Here is a 16,200-nt window from a genome sequence, read left to right as displayed (position 1 = left end):
TTCCTTGTTGGAAGACAAATAAGTTCCTACAGTTCAACACATTTTTCTATTTTACTGTCATATTCTTCTTTTTCTTTTTTTGGTGTTCTTTCAGGAATAGCTAGGATTTTCAGAATTCTGTTGAAATGAAATTCATTTAGAGATTATTGTTTCAGTAACTGAAGTGCTATTGTACATACTTTTTTCTTTTCAATTCTTTCCAATAATTCCTTTAAGCCTGCTTTGAATAACATATTAGGAAATAATCTATAAAATACAGGGAGGAAGTGAGGTCTAATCATGCTTTCTCTTTGGGTGCTATTTATAAAGTACATCAATTGAAAACTGGTTATATTTTCACTGTGGTGAGCTGCATGAGTCTCACCTGGAAGCTGGTGAATTTAAAAATGAAGATGCAGAAATGTTAAGTAAGAGTATTGGAATCATCTAAACTGCAGAGATCTCCCTCAACTGTGGTGATTAACAGTAACATAGGGCTGCTTATAGATCTCTGAGCTTCTAAGGGAAAGTACCAGCTCTCAGTTAACTGTTAGTGAAAACACCATCAAGGGTTTGTCTTCTGGACAGTCACTCTCTCACAACCTAAGAGTGCAGAGAAATGAATAAAACTACAATTAATGTCTTGATCTTGTCTAGCTAAGAAAACCATTCAAGATAGGAGCAGGCAATTTGGAACCTAATGATACTGTGAAAGAAATGGAAAGAGCTTGTCAAGGCATAGCAGTAACAATATCAGAAGTGATAATCTGGAACCTTTTCTGTAAACCCAAAGAAAATTCAATGCTATTATGCCTAAAAAAAAAAACTCGCCTTCTACCCAATACAATTTATCCATTATATAAGATGAATGCTTGGTTGGCCAGAAATGTCTTCTAGAAGGAAGCCTGGATTCCTCAGTGCAAGTGGGTTGTAGAAAAGTGGTTTCATCCTCCTTTCCCTTAGCATAGTCACCAGAAGCATCCCTTCTTATTTATTGTTTGGTTCTGTTACAGTTTCTGGAGGCAATTTACACCAGAAAGTGAAATGTAATCCGTGAAAGCTCACTTACAGAAGCAATCTGCAAAGTTTGCAAAGGTTCATTTGCACACAAATGGTCTACACATTGTGTACTTTAGACTTTGAAGCAAACTTTCCAACAAAGAAGCATCTTTTCAGATTAGAAATATGGACTTTGATAATCCAAGAAAATATGTGTCCTTGTAACTAGATGGCTAAATGCAGTGGTAGGATTCAAATATTTTTACCACCGGTTCGGTGAGTGTGGCTTGGTGGGCACGTTTTGCACGCGTGCACACACTGCGTGTGGGCACATGCCAAATGTGCACTTTGCACAAGGTGCAGAGGCATTTGCACAGGCACAGAGGCATTCTAACTCACCTCCTGCAAGCCTGCACGATCCCAATCGCTTCAGCAGCTGCCGTGTGGAACTCTTCTGTGCTGCACAAAGCAGCTGCGCTTCAAATTCAGAGGATGAAGGTGACTGTGGGAGCCGAATTGGGTGAGTAGGCCCAACAGCAGAGCAGTGGAGAGAACTGGTTCAGTCTCTGCTGCTCATCGCTGCTTCCAGCTCTGTAGAACAGGGCCAAACTGGTTAAATGGAAAAATACTTATTCTGTCTTTTGCAATACCTATTAATATTGTTGTATATCACAGATCTTTGTGAAATATTGGGCAACCTAAAAGGACTAGAAATTGAATTATAAACTCATAAAAATCTGGTTAAGTGGGTTGTCACAATAAAGTAATTTTTATCAATTGTTGTAAGGATTATTTATTTATTTGTTTAAATTTCAACTGATATGCCTGCTCATCTCATTATGAAGTAAACTTTTGAAAACAGTATAAATATCTTAAATATAAAATTCTAGAATTTCCCAGTTGTTTATTCTCATTACACTTAGTTTCTTTCTTACAGAAGGTACAGGTTTCTTTTCCATTATCTAAGCTGTCCTTTTCCAGACTGGCACTTCTGCCCAGGTAAACTGTGATGACCCAGGGTGAGATACAAAGTAAATAGTGTCACAGAAAACAGGTGAAGCCCTTTTTATTCCTTCACTTTGCTTCCAAGCTCCGAATATTCTTGACAGAAGCAAAAAAAAAAAAAAACCTCCCACACAAACAGTTACAAGAAGAAGGGAAAAAGCAACACAAACCAGGCAAGATAAGAGCTGGAGGATGTCTGCAGATAACAGAACACACACTGGGAAGGTCACTATTAAGTATGGGAAATAAGAGGCTGAACCAGGGCTTAGTGCAACAAGGTTTATTTACAAGGACTGAACGTGCTTGCTCAGCCTGGAACTGGCTCGCAGCGAACAGCGAAAGGGCTGGACCCAGCAGCCTGCTTTTATAGCAGGCTGCTGGGGAAACCCAGCCAATGAGAAGGGGCAGCTGCCCCTGCAGCGTGAACGGACCTGGGTGGGAACTTCTTCAAGGTCCAGGGACATAACACCCCTTCCCCCAGATGCGAACACGCATAGTCCTTGAGGTATACGGGAGGTTTGTGCTGACGTCCAGAGCGGCGCAACTCTGGTGTGCTGTTTGGTGGATCAGAGTCCGTCGGTGACTGTTGGCTTGATGATGAGTCCCAGTACCACCCTCGGTCGGAGCAGGTCCGGGGCTAGAAGGGCTGGACGCTGGGAGTGTCCTCACGCCGTCTGGCTCGGATGGGTTGGACGCTAGGTCGCCGCAGTCAGCATTTGGATTCTCTGGTCCGGCTGAAGGTGTTAGCAGGTCATCGGGGTAGCTGTTGCTGTGTGGTAGTTGCAGCGGACTCTCACCGGTCTGTGCCCACGAGTCGCGGCTGACGAGGGTGCCCTGGCGTCTCCGAAGCTGGTCCAGATGTCGTCTCCAGACCCGGCCATCTTCCAGCTTAACCCGGTATGATCTGGGTCCTGTGATGGCTACGATTTCTCCCGGGATCCACAATGGGTCGCCAGCGAAGTTTCTCGCGAACACGGGGTTCCTGCAAGACAAAATGCCTACTCCCCGATGTGGAAGCGAGAGGAGAGTCAGGGCAGTAATGTGGGTGAAGCCTGTCCAATACAGTTCGCAGGCGTCTGCCCATCAGAAGCTCGGCCGGGGACTTGTTGGTTACCGTGCAAGGGGTTGAATGCTGGCTTAACAGGAAACAGGATAGCTTGTGGTGCCAGTCATCCTTGTTGAACCTGGCCAGGGCTTCTTTAGTGGTCCTAACAGCTCTCTCTGCCAGCCCGTTACTGGCAGGATGAAAGGGGGCCGTGAAGATGTGACGAATGCCCAGGTTGGCCGTAAAACGACTGAATTCAGTTGACGCGAATTGGGGACAATTGTCGGAAACAATGGAGTCTGGTAGACCGTGCGTAACGAACAGGCGAGTCAATGCCTTGATGACTGCTTGTGAAGTGGTCGTGGATAGTTGTGCCACATCAATCCACTTTGAGTAAGAGTCTACGACCACGAGGAACATTTTGCCATGCAATGGGCCCGCAAGATCGATGTGAATCCTGGACCAGGGTGCGTTGGCACTTTCCCACTTGGTGGGGGTGGCAATTGGAGGGGATGGACGGGAAACCTGGCAGGGATGGCAGGAGCTTACCCATTTGTTGATGTCCTCGTCGAGGCCGGGCCACCAAATGTAGCTTCGCGCCAACGCCTTCATTCTGACGATGCCCGGGTGGCCCTCGTGCAACGCCTCCAGCACTCGGGTACGCAGAGATGTCGGGATGACCACTCGAGTGCCCCACAGCAGGCAGCCCTGTAAGCTCGACAGTTCCTGTAAGCGGGTCTTAAATGGAGTGAATTTAGCTTCAATGTCACTGCCTGGCCACCCCCTCCTCACCCAGTCCAGTACCTGGGCGATCGCTTTGTCCGCTTTGGATTTATTGGCAATATCAAGGGCAGTGATTGGGAGGTCCAGTTGGGTGACTTCAAAAATGGCGTTGACCGGGGCAGGGTCTTCAGCTGGGGCAGGCAGGGGCAGCGGCTGAGGGCGTCTGCGTGGGACAATGTTTTACCTGGGCGGTGCACGAGTCTATACGAGTATGCTGCTAGGAAAAGGGTCCATCTGGTCATTCTGGGGGACAGAATTTGAGGGGTCTGCTTGTCACCTGCTAGTAACCCTAAGAGCGGTTTGTGGTCCGTGACTAGCTCGAAAAAGTGGCCAAAGAGAAATTCGTGAAATTTCTTCACCGCTGCAACAGCTGCCAAGGCTTCTTTATCGATCTGACTGTAATTGCGCTCTGTTGCAGAGAGCGTCCTGGAAAAAAAGCGATAGGGGCCTCGGAGCCGTTGGGGAGCCTGTGGCTTAAGACTGCCCCAATTCCGAAGGGAGATGCGTCTGCTGCCAGTACTAATGGAAGGTTGGGGTCAAACTGGATAAGCACTGCCTCTGATGTGAGTAGCGACTTGACTGTGCAGAAAGCGGAGTCTTCTTTGTGTCCCCAATGCCAAACCGTTTTTTATCCAGAAGTCTGTGGAGGGTTCTGCCACAGAGGCTTTATGGGGCAGGAACGACGCGAAAAGTTCAAGAGCCCCAAAAAGGCCTGCAGTTCCGCTTTGGAGGTTGGAGTGGGTGCCTCGTGTATTGCCTTAACCTTGGACTCCAGGGGTGAATGCCTGAGGCGTCAATTTTATAACCCAGAAAGTCCACCTGTCTAGTGGCAATGGCACATTTTTCTTTTTTAACTTGAGGCCATGCTGCCTGAACCTCTCTAGGACTGCTCGAACTCTCTGGAAGAGTTGGGGTCTGTTCCTGGCCGAGACTAAGATGTCATCGAAGTAGGGTACTACTCCAGGAAGGCCCTGTAAAATCCGCTCCATGAGGGATTGAAAAATGCCTGGGGCAACACTTACGCCAAACTGGAGACGCTTGCACCGGAAGGCACCCCTGTGGGTGACAATGGTCTGAAGTTCTGCCGTTTGGTCATCAACAGGGAACTGTTGATATGCTTGAGACATGTCCAATTTGGCAAAGATAGTGCCAGGTTCAAAAGTATGTAATAAATGCTGAATGACGGGTACTGGATAAGCGCTAACTTGCAAGAATTTATTGATTGTGGTCTTGTAGTCTGAGCAAATTCTCAGGCTACCATCTTTTTGAGGGTGTGACGATGGGCGTCTCCCATTTGGCGAAGTCTGTAGGCTCCAGGATCCCTTGTTTTAGTAATTTATCTAATTCAAGGTCTAATTTAGGCCGAATGGCGAATGGAACTCTGCGAGGTTTTAACCGAATTGGGACTGCCTGGGGATCGACTGAAAATGAGATAGGGGTGCCGTTATAACACCCTAATTCATCACTGAATACGTCTGAGTAATCAGCAAACAGGGAGTCCGTGTCAGAGGTTGAGGTAGCATGGACTCCTGTTAGCCCTAAACCGAGGTGGGGAAACCAATCAAGTCCCAAAAGTGTAGGGAGGTTGCCGCTCACTACCACTAGAGGTAGGTGGCCCTTAAAGGTTTTAAAATTAACAAAAAACTTGCCTCTGCCGATTACAGGAATGGTCTTCCCCCGGGAGTCCTTTAGGCTAAGCTGGCACTTCTGGAGTCGGTTTCTTGATAGGCTGGGTTGAAGCTCCTTGAGGGTGTTCCAGGAAATAATGGAGAGCGCTGACCCCGTGTCAACCTCCATGTTGCAAGGTTTACCTTCTAATAAGACGGAAAGAGAGATTTTACTAATAGAATAGCAAGTGTGATTAGCGCAGGGGTGTGCGCGACAGTTTAATACTTGCCTTTGGGGCCCGGCATGTGCGAATGAAGATGCCCTTTGTGCTACGTTGTGTGAGGCTTGGCATACTCTTGCAATGTGCCCCTTCTTATGGCAGTTGTTGCAAGTGGCTCCTTTGAATTTGCATGTGGTCCTCAGGTGAGGTCCACCACAGGAAAGGCACAGGGTGATGTGCTTGGATGGCCCTGTGTTATCTTGTCTGGTTCCTGCCTGCGGGCGCCTGGCGTTTGTGAGGCGGTGAATGTCGGCCTCGTCACTTGGGTCTTCCTCGTTGACCACCTCTTCTGAGTGGACGGGAACTGCTGTTTGCTTGGTGACAGGACCTTGGATCTCGGTGGCTGAATGAGATGCCAGCTCCTCTGCCAGGGCTTCCTCGATGGCTTGAGCGAGGTTAAGGTCTTTTTGGCGAGCAGCCGTCTTTGTAGGTGCAGGTCCTTGACCCCGCAGACCAGCTGGTCTAGGAGCATGTCATCAAGATAGCTGCCAAACCCACAATGGAGTGCTGCAGTCCTGAGAGCAGCCATGTACTGATTGATGCTCTCTTTGTCCCCCTGCTTCCTCATTCTGAAGGTGAAGCGTCTGGCAATCTGTGAAGGTCTAGGAGAATAGTGGTTAGTAAGGATTTCTAACAGTTCTGTCCAGGGGACATTCTTTAACTCACGTGGAGCCACAAGAGCTGTGGCTGTATCGAAGACGATGGCTCCACAGTAGGTCAGGAAATATGCTTTCTTCGGTGTTCCCTGCATCAGCCAATCCAATGGCGTCGATGTAATGATTAAACCGATTCTTGTATGATTCCCACTTCTCCTCATCCGGCTTGAACGCTGGGAAGGCTGGATTGGAGTTCATGTTGTGGGTCTACTGGTTAACCTGTTGGGGCAAATGCTCTCTCTCTGGGTAGCAGTAGAGGTTTAGTGCCTGTGCTAGGCAAGTGCTCTCTCTCTCTGGGGTAGCAGTAGAGGTTTAGTGCCTGTGCTAGGCAAGTGACTTCAGCTCTGGGGAAATTTCGCAATTCCCTCCTCTCTCTCTGGGGATCAGAAGGTGTTTAGACTGCAACGGTCGTTGGCAGCGTCTTTTGAAATTCGCGCCTGTGTGGGCGTTAGCGATTTCGTAATACAACGCTGTGTTGTATTTGAATGTGCTTCAGCTGACAGCTGTTTGAATTTCGCGCCTAAACGGCACGAGCGGCTGCGGCTCGCAGCGTTACACTTCCTCTGTAGCTTTTGCTAACAAGCGGCTACAGGCGCTTCTCACTTTCACTAGCTTGTTTGCTGATCGCTTTCTCTGGGTTGCGATCAGCGTTTCCTTATTTTGGCTGATCGCTCTCTCTCTGGGCTGCGGATCAGCGTTTTAGTGATTCAGCGTTCGTTCTCATTTCGGGCTGATCGCTCTCTCTGGGTTGCGGTCAGCGTTTGCCTTATTTTGGCTGATCGCTCTCTCTCTGGGCTGCGGATCAGCGTTTTAGTGATTCAGCGTTGCAGCTTGCCTCTGGTAGCCATCCCATCCTCGTCGCCAGTATTAAGTATGGGAAATAAGAGGCTGAACCAGGGCTTAGTGCAACAAGGTTTATTTACAAGGACTGAACGTGCTTGCTCAGCCTGGAACTGGCTCGCAGCGAACAGCGAAAGGGCTGGACCCAGCAGCCTGCTTTTATAGCAGGCTGCTGGGGAAACCCAGCCAATGAGAAGGGGCAGCTGCCCCTGCAGTGTGAACGGACCTGGGTGGGAACTTCTTCAAGGTCCAGGGACATAACAGTCACCAAACTCAGAAAGGAACCAGAAACTAGAGATATTTCCATGCTTTGTGCCCAGCATTTGCCCGTACGCAGGTCCGCACTCTTTATTCAGTTTTCACAGCTGCAGCCCATGAAGAGGATCACGTCCCTCTCCTCCCAAGTAGACCACGTCTCTCCCTTATCCTCTCCTTCTAGCGTGCCCTAGGATGCATAGGGGATGGGCCTGGATCCTCCTCTGACTGCTCAGCCGGCCTCTGCTCTTTCCCAGCCTCTGTAGCCACACTTCCACTCCCTTTAGGCTGTTCCTCCTCTCCCTCAAATCAGTCTCCACCAGGGGCATGACATAAATATATTGATTATGCTATTTAAGGATTGCAAATATTTAATTTCAGCATTTCTGGACAGCAACAGATGTAGGACCAGAAATTCTAAAAGTATTGTGATGACTGATGTCACAAAATGGCTACTCAACTCTGGCCTGGCCAACCACAAAGATTTCACAGCAAAGTATGAATTTATTTCCCATGATATTCTCTATATTTCCCATGATATTCTCTATATGTCTTCTTCAACTCCCGCATACTACTTTGTTATTAACTTTTACCTTATTAATGCACTGGACTGTGGCCAGTAGGGCTATAGTGCTTCAGAGTTTGAGTGAGTGATACTCCTCTCTGCTGTTCATTAAAGCAGTTGGTCTTTTTTCATACTTTATTTTCTGCTTTAAAGAATCTAATCATTGTGATGCTTAAATCAGTACTATATTTCTTCAGGTTTTAACAAAGGAAAAACAACATAACCTTTACTGACTTCCTGCTACACTTAAACTTGTGTAAACTCCAATCTTCTGAATAAATTTGTTTTTTTTTTATTATATTCCTCCCATTACAATATGATGAACTTAGCGACTTGTAAAGTGTGAGTTATAACAAAGGACATTGGATATTAATTATCTAAAATATTTAGATGCAGGAGTGCTCTCTTTAAAACAAAACATGCTCTAAATCAGTTTGGAGAGACAGTTTAGCCTAGTGGTTAAGATGCCAGACTAGAAAGTTCAAGTTCTATCTTAGCTATGAAAGTGAGCTGGGTGATGTTGGTCCCATTACTTTCCCTCAGCCCAACTTGTGAGGAAAAGAGGAGGAAAAAATGTTGGATATGTCCACTATAGTGAGTTATTTGTAAAAATAATAAAGACAGGATAAAGCCTTCTTTGAGAATGTATTGGTAATTTCCTTTTGCACAAGAGGTTTACAATCTTCTCAATCCAACTGGTTACCTCATTACCTCTGAAGTGCAAAGCTAGAAAAGGCAAGGGTTAAAGAAGAGGCGACAGAAGACAACATATCTATTTCCTTGGTGCTGACAAGCCAAAAGGAATCTCAGATAATACAGTTAGATAGTGCCCCACTCAGCACCATGGAATCTTCCCATAGAAATAAAACTTAAAAAATCTGAGGCAACTTTACCCGCAAAATTCTGTGCAGTTTTGGTCACAGAAGTTTACCACTCCCCAAATGTAAACCACCTTAAACAAACTTTCTGGATGATGACTTGCCATTGCAATAAAGAGAAGCAGTAAATTCAAAAGTATGTGCTACTCCATTGGGCATCCCCTATTATAATTAACAAGTAAAGAGACAGGATTAGAAATATTCAGCCCTGAGACAATAGTCAAAATAAAATATTTAATTATTTGTAGTAGAAGTCTAAAATTTAAAATAAGCTGGGATTTGATGCACCAGTTATCCATAAATATATTTGTGCCTGCCATAACTGCACTACCAAATTTATATGGCTATGAATGTTTTCGTCTAATGTATTGGAAGGACATGTGTCTATGACTTGGAATAACCTATATCTCTTTCTTCAAAAAGTTCATTTTACAAAGGATAAATCTATGAATATTAAAGATCGAGGAAAATAAAATGAAATAAACATGTTGCACACTTTATTAATCTTATTTTAAGAAGAAGGAGGTAGAACTACTACAAATTTTTTTACAAGCCAGACTGTTGGTTTCAAACTCCCATCAGGTATTCAAGATTCAAGGCTAGTTTTGTGCTCTCAGTAAATTATGATCAAAGAAACATGCTTCTTTTATCCTATGTCTTTTCTTTTAAGTTGATTTCTTTTAAGTTCTTTTAAGTGTTTTAAAAATCACTGTTTACACCTTAATATTAATATGAAAATGGAACATTGTCTAAATAGGATGTCAGGTTTAGTGGGGGGTTTTAATGACTTTTAAATCAAAGTCAAATGTTGTCATAAAAAAGCACAGATTTTTGTTTTCTTCCAAATACCATCAGTGCTTGACGTATATTATATTGATTTTGAAAAAGTATGCACTTTTACTTGAGATATCTCCAGGCACTAATGTTAACTGACATTCCTTAAGTCAATATATTCCAGTACATTAGATAGGATGCTTGCTATAAGGTCCCTTCCCACTAGTAGATACATTCATGTTTTTCCAACTCCTTGCAAAAGATGGGATAGTGTGCGGTTTGCTGGATCCAGGAAATGCCAATGCCTTCATTCAGACTTTGAAGGCTAGCTATGAATCCACTCAACAAGGATAACTATTTCTCCAACACTGGGGTAGCTGGAGAAGCAGCTAGAGCTAGTGCATGATGGTTCAGGCCCAGATATGGAAGGGAAACTACATTTTTTAAAAAGTTATTGTTTATCAAAAATGTACAAGATAACAAGTGTAAGTATGAATATAAACAAGAACGAAGGGAGTAAATACAGATAAATGGGGACCGTAAGACAGGGGCAGTAGGCATGCTGGTGCACTTATTCATGCCCCTTTTAAGGACCTCTTAAGAATGGGGTGAGGTCCACAGTAGACAGTTTGAGGATGAAGCTGTGAGGGGTTGAGACTGTAACAATGGAGCCAGGTAGGTATATTGTTCATACTGACTGATAACTTTTATTAGGTGAAATGCGGGCGTTCTGGTTTTCTTAGATTTCTTAGCAGCCTTTGGTACTATTGACCATGACTTCCTGATGATACATTTGCAAGTGGTTCCAGTTGGTGATTGCGGAGGAGAAAGGTACAGTGCACAAGGCTTTTACATATGAAAAGGAAGAAAGTTTAATTCTTTTCTTTCACTTCTACTTCTCAATATTTGGGTACAGTATCAGCAAAAATTTGATGATACCCAACTGCACATTTCCGTGATATTCAAAAGAGGTACAGTCAAAACAAGAATCTGGAGATGAAAAACTGGGCACGGTGGCACGAGCCTGTAATCCAGCTACTATAGAGGCTGAGGCTAGCACATTGCTTGAGCTCAGGAGTTCTGGGCTGCAGTGGGCTATGCTGATCGGGTGTCCGCACTAAGTTCGTTATCAGTATGGTGATTCCCCAGGGAGCCGAGGGCCACCAGGTTGCCTAAAGAGGGGTGAACGGCCCAGGTTGGAGACGGAGCAGGTCAAAACTCCCGCGCGATCAGTCTGAAGTTGAATCCAAGGAGGAAAGAGTTGGTGCTTGTGTTGTTGGTGCTTGTCAGTTGTGTTGTTGTTTCTTGAAGGGATAGCACTACCTCTGTGGCAGCAGACCTGTAAGTCACCTAGGACATCACATTTTTATAATAATAATATATTATAATATATAATAATAATAATAATAATAATAATAATAATAATAATAACAACAAAGTAACAATTGATTGCAATTAAATGCTTTCACATAGGTAATTAAGCCAGAAAATTAGAATAGAAAATTAAAATGTCTGAAAAAGAAGTTTCAAGCCATTCACCATTCTTCATCATCCTGCTGTCATACAGAACCTGAAAAGCCTGATTGTAGATGTATGTGGATTGCATTCATTAGTCTTCAAGATTTTTTTGAGTGTGTCAGACATCAGACAATCCTTCCTTAATGTCAGTTGACCTAATTCTAGCCTTCTTTGACTTAAATGGATTTCTAAAACCATCCCTTTCCAAAAAACCCTTGATGAAATGCAAAAAGAAATCAGCCTTATACATGCTTCTTCTCCTTTAGCAATAGGACTTAGATTTATATATCTCCCCACGGCATTTACAATGTCACCATAGTGCCCTCAACAATTTGGGTCCTCATTTTACTGATCTCAGAAGGATGGAAGGCTAAGTCAACATTGAAACTTATCAGGATCGAACTCTAGGATGTGGATAGAGTTTGCCTGTAATATGACATTCTAACCACTATGCCACCTGGACTCCTTTCAGCAATTCCTTTGCAGAAATTAAAAATAACACATTTCTGTCATCATTGATACTGCTTTTTGCAACTGTGGAAGACCAAGATAAAATAGATTTGAAGAGTGAGAAGGTGTCATGTATTTGATTAGCAGAATGATTTGTGAGTTAACATAGAAATTCCCTACTGAGGTATGTGAGTAAATAAGAAATAGGCCAGATAAGAATTTAAACCAAACATCTTACATCATTGATTTTCTACTGATGTATTTAAAACAGTCCTTTGTGAATCTCATAATGACTTTATGTAGCCTTTTATTTTTTTATTGTATTTTCTCTTGGAAGAGTTGGAATGTTTTGTAAAAAAATATTTTAAACTTTCAGCTTTGAAAATTACTTGAAACATAATAAATGTTTAGGGATTTAATTTTATTTTTTTCCTGGGGCAAATGGCTGCTCGTATCTCAAAAATAAAACTTAGCAATATGATAAAGGTGAAATGAGATGCTGTTACCAGTCTAATTATCTTCTCTCTATATATATGGAATACTAGCAGGGCATCATTCTTTCTTTTAGTGATACACAGCACATTTTGATGCCTTGGCTATCAGAAATTTACACTACATAGGTTCCATTGAAATTAATGGCCTTTTTGATGGAGAACGAACATGCTTTTCTCATTCCCAAATCATTTCATGGATCTCAGGAAGTATATTGGTATATTGTGCTGAAATGTTAGTTAATGAATGGCCTTTTTAGTTTTCAAAGATTTTTCCTCTAGTGCAGATTATTTACTAAATTCTGACCTTCCTCTGCAATATATATATTGGGTTTTCTCCCGTGTAAGATTGGAAGTATCTAACTTAAATAACCAAAGATTCATATATATATATATATATATATATATATATATATATATATATATATATATATATATATATGAATGAATCTTTGGTTATTTGGGTTTTCTCCCACGTAAGATTTGAAGTATCTAGGCAACGTTTCGATGAAGTCTCATTCATCATCTTCAGGCTTGTATCTTCGGCTCTGTGCTTCTCAGAGTGAATGAGATTTCGTCAAAACGTCACCAAAATACTTCCAATTTTACGTGTGAGAAAACCTGAATAACCAAAGATCCACATACAAATACCCGCGAGAACCTCAGAATATATATATATATATATATATATGTGTGTGTGTGTGTGTGTGTGTGTGTATGTGTATGTGTATGTGTATGTTATGTGTATGTGTATGTGTATGTATATGTATATGTATATGTATATGTATGTATATGTATATGTATATGTGTGTGTGTATATTTATTTATTTATTTATTTATTTATTTATTTATTTATTTATTTTCTGAGGTTCTCGTGGGTATTTGTATGTGGATATATATATATGGATCTTTGTTATTCGGGTTTTCTTCCGTGTAAAATTGGAAGTATTTTGGTGATGTTTTGACGAAATCTCATTCGTCAGGCTTGTGTCTTCAGCTTTGTGCTTCTTGGAGTAATGTGAGCTTGCAGCTGTTTTTTCTTTTAACTGCCAGTGGGAGTGCGACTTGACTGGGTGGGGGCTTGGCTGTGTTCTGATTGGGTGGGGGTATGTTCTCATTGGTTGGGGGCCTGGCTGTGATCTGATTGGTTGGGTGATTGGCTGTGTTCAGATTGGCTGGGGGTGTGTTCTGTTCAGGTGGGGGCTTGGTTGTGCTCAGGTTAGTCTTAGCTGCTGGGGGATTTGAGCTGGTGAGCTGTGATCCTGTTGTTTGGCTTCACATTCGTGGTTGTGCCACATCTTCATGGTGGGCGTCTGTTCGCTTCATGTATGGGTTGGAGGGGTTTGAAGCGGGTAGTGATGTAGCTGTGGTATGGCTTCTGGTCTATGGTCGTGTCTCATCTTCTGTGTGGGTGTGAGTTTGCTTTCTACATGGAAGTGTGGTGGTAGCATCTTGTGTGGCTCTCATGGGTGTGGGTCTGGTGTCATTCTTCATGTTAGGTACTCGTTTGTTAATGAGGACGGGTTTCCAAATGGCTGGTAGGTGGGAGGTATCATCTCGTTTATTCATGCTGTGTTGGCATTTTTCTATCTCTATGGATTCTCTGATTATTCTTTTGTTGAAGTGTTGAGTTTTGGCAATAGTTCTGGTATTTTTAAAGTCAATCTCATGTCCTGTGGCTTTGAGGTGTTGGACTAGGGAAGAGGTCGGTTCTTCTTTTTTGATTGAGTTCTTGTGTTCTTCAATGCATGCACTAATTCTTCTGTTAGTTTGTCTGATGTATGTGGTGGGGCAGGCGGTGCAAGGGATTTCGTATACTCCTTAGTTTTCTAACTCAATTCTGTTTTTAGGGTTTCTTAGGATGGTGGATATTTTTCTGTTTGTGCAGAATACTGTTTTAATGTTGTGTTTTTGGAGGATCTTGCTTATTTTGTCTGTAATGCCTTTTATATATGGGAGGAGGGCTTTGCCGTTCTCTTTTCCTCTGTCTTGGATTTTGGTTGGGGTTTCTTTTTGGATTAGGTGGGTAATCTTCTTTCTTTGGAATCCATTGGCTGTTAGTACGTTAGTGAGAGTGTGTAGTTCGGTTTTTAGGTGTTGTTCATTGGCTAAGTATTTTGTTCTGGAGATGAGTGTCTTGGCTACGGAATTGGTCTGTGCTGGGTGGTGGTGTGAAAGTGCGTATAGATATTGGTTTGTATGTGTTTTCTTCTGGTAGATAGTGTGTCCTAGGAAGCCATTGGATTTTTTTGTATACTAAGACATCTAGGAAGAGAAGTTGATTGTTAGCTTCTGTTTCCATGGTGAATTTTATTTTGGGGTGTAGGCTGTTGAGGTGTGTGAGGAAGTTGTTCAGTTTTTCTTTCCCGTGTAGCATATCTGAGTCAGAGTTTGGGTTTGTGATCATATTTTTCTAGAGCTTGTGTTTCAAAGTGTTCCATGTAGAGGTTTGCAATGACAGGTGAGATGAGGTGAGGTGAGGTGAGGTGATCCCAAGGGTGCTCCTTTTATTTGTTTGTATTTTTGTCCATTGTAGGTGAAGTATGTATTGGATAGGCATTCTTAGATGTACTAATCTACCATTCCTAGATGTACTAATCTACAAAAAAAAAAAAGATGACACATTAGGACACACCATATACCAGAAGAAAACACACACCAACTGCTACCTCAACGCCCAATCCCACCACCACCCAGTACAGATAAACTCCATGGCCAAAACACTAATCGCCAGAACCAAACGCCTGGCAGACAAGACACACATAAAGACTGAACTATGAACCCTGACTAAAGTACTGACAGCTAATGGCTTCCACAAAAGCAAAATCACTGGCTTGATCCACAAAAACACACTGAGACATAAGGGAGAACTAGGAGATGAACAGACCTATGGAACAGCTGTTCTGCCCTACATAAGATGTATTACAGACAAAATCGGTAAGATACTACACAGGCATCACATCAAGACTGCCTTCAAAACAGACAGAAAAATAGCAGCCATCCTTAGAAACCCCAAAGATAAATTGACCTGGAAAACCAAGGCATATATGAAGTCCCCTGTGCATCATGTCCGGCCACATACATTGGACAGACCAGTAGAAGAATAATTACCTGCCTGGATGAACACAAAAATGCAGTAAAAAAGCTGGAACACACTTCCTCACTAGTCCAACACATGAAAGCAATAGGTCATAGCATCGACTTCAACGGCGCCAAAACCCTAGCCACTATAGAAAACCCCAGCTACAGAATTATCAGAGAAGCCATAGAGATTGAAAAAAGACCTGAAAGCATAAATAGAAGAGTTGATTCCACCAGACTGTCAATTATTTGGAAGCCTGCACTCACAAACAAAAAAATCTCCACACCACAAGCCAGGCAAACACCTGGGCACAAACAGATCCCCCCTGATACCTCCAGCTCAAACACACCCCAACCAGGCACCCAGATGAAACCTAGCTTCCTAATAAATGATAGCCATCCATTTACTCGGAGTCAAGCAGCACTAAAAGCCTCCAATACAGGAAACACAATGTTGGCAGCCAATCAAGACACAAAAAAGCTACAAAACACACAGAAAATATTAGAAACACCAATCAAGCAGAACACAGCAAACTCCAAGACCAATAAACACAGACCAAGACTCCCAACCAATCAGGATGAAGAAAAAACCATTCTAGCACAGCAGCAGGCTAGCCCCAAATTTAAAACAGAAACAGCTGTGAAAGTCTGACTCACAGATGAACACTATACAGAAGCCTGATAATGGCAGATGAGATTCCGCCGAAACGTTACAACTTTAAAAGCACAACTACAAGACCTTCCGGTTTGCCAGGCTTCGGCGGCGGCGGGGATTCGCGAATGTGCGCGATCCCTGTTGCGCTAGCCGTCTTGGTGCCTCCGATCCTGATGGGTCTGGAGGATAAGGCTGCCCTGTAGAGGCAGCCGAAGATAGGGAGGATCTGGGAAGGGGTTAGGGAGTGTTGCAGACCCCCTCTTCACCCAGCTTAACCTCCTTTTCTCAAGGCGGTGGAGCGGCGGTCAGCAATGTCCACCACAAAGAAGCCGGCAGCT

At 43.3% G+C, this 16,200-nt stretch overlaps 1 protein-coding gene and 1 non-coding gene across 5 annotated transcripts in view; both read left to right on the top strand.

Annotated features, from left to right (window-relative positions):
• GRM8 (glutamate metabotropic receptor 8) overlaps nucleotides 1–16,200 on the top strand; it is a 512,156-nt gene that overhangs the window by 125,683 nt on the left and 370,273 nt on the right. The gene's annotated exons all lie outside the window — the stretch shown is intronic.
• LOC148125528 (signal recognition particle RNA) lies at nucleotides 10,671–10,974 on the top strand. The gene has a single exon (XR_015744016.1).

Source organism: Pseudonaja textilis, chromosome 5 (assembly GCF_049901715.1).
Source record: "Pseudonaja textilis isolate UNSWEBS1 chromosome 5, rPseTex1.2, whole genome shotgun sequence".
NCBI classification, from domain to species: Eukaryota; Metazoa; Chordata; class Lepidosauria; order Squamata; family Elapidae; genus Pseudonaja; species Pseudonaja textilis.
Note: the sequence above shows the minus strand (reverse complement) of the source record. Positions and strands in the feature narration are given on the sequence as shown.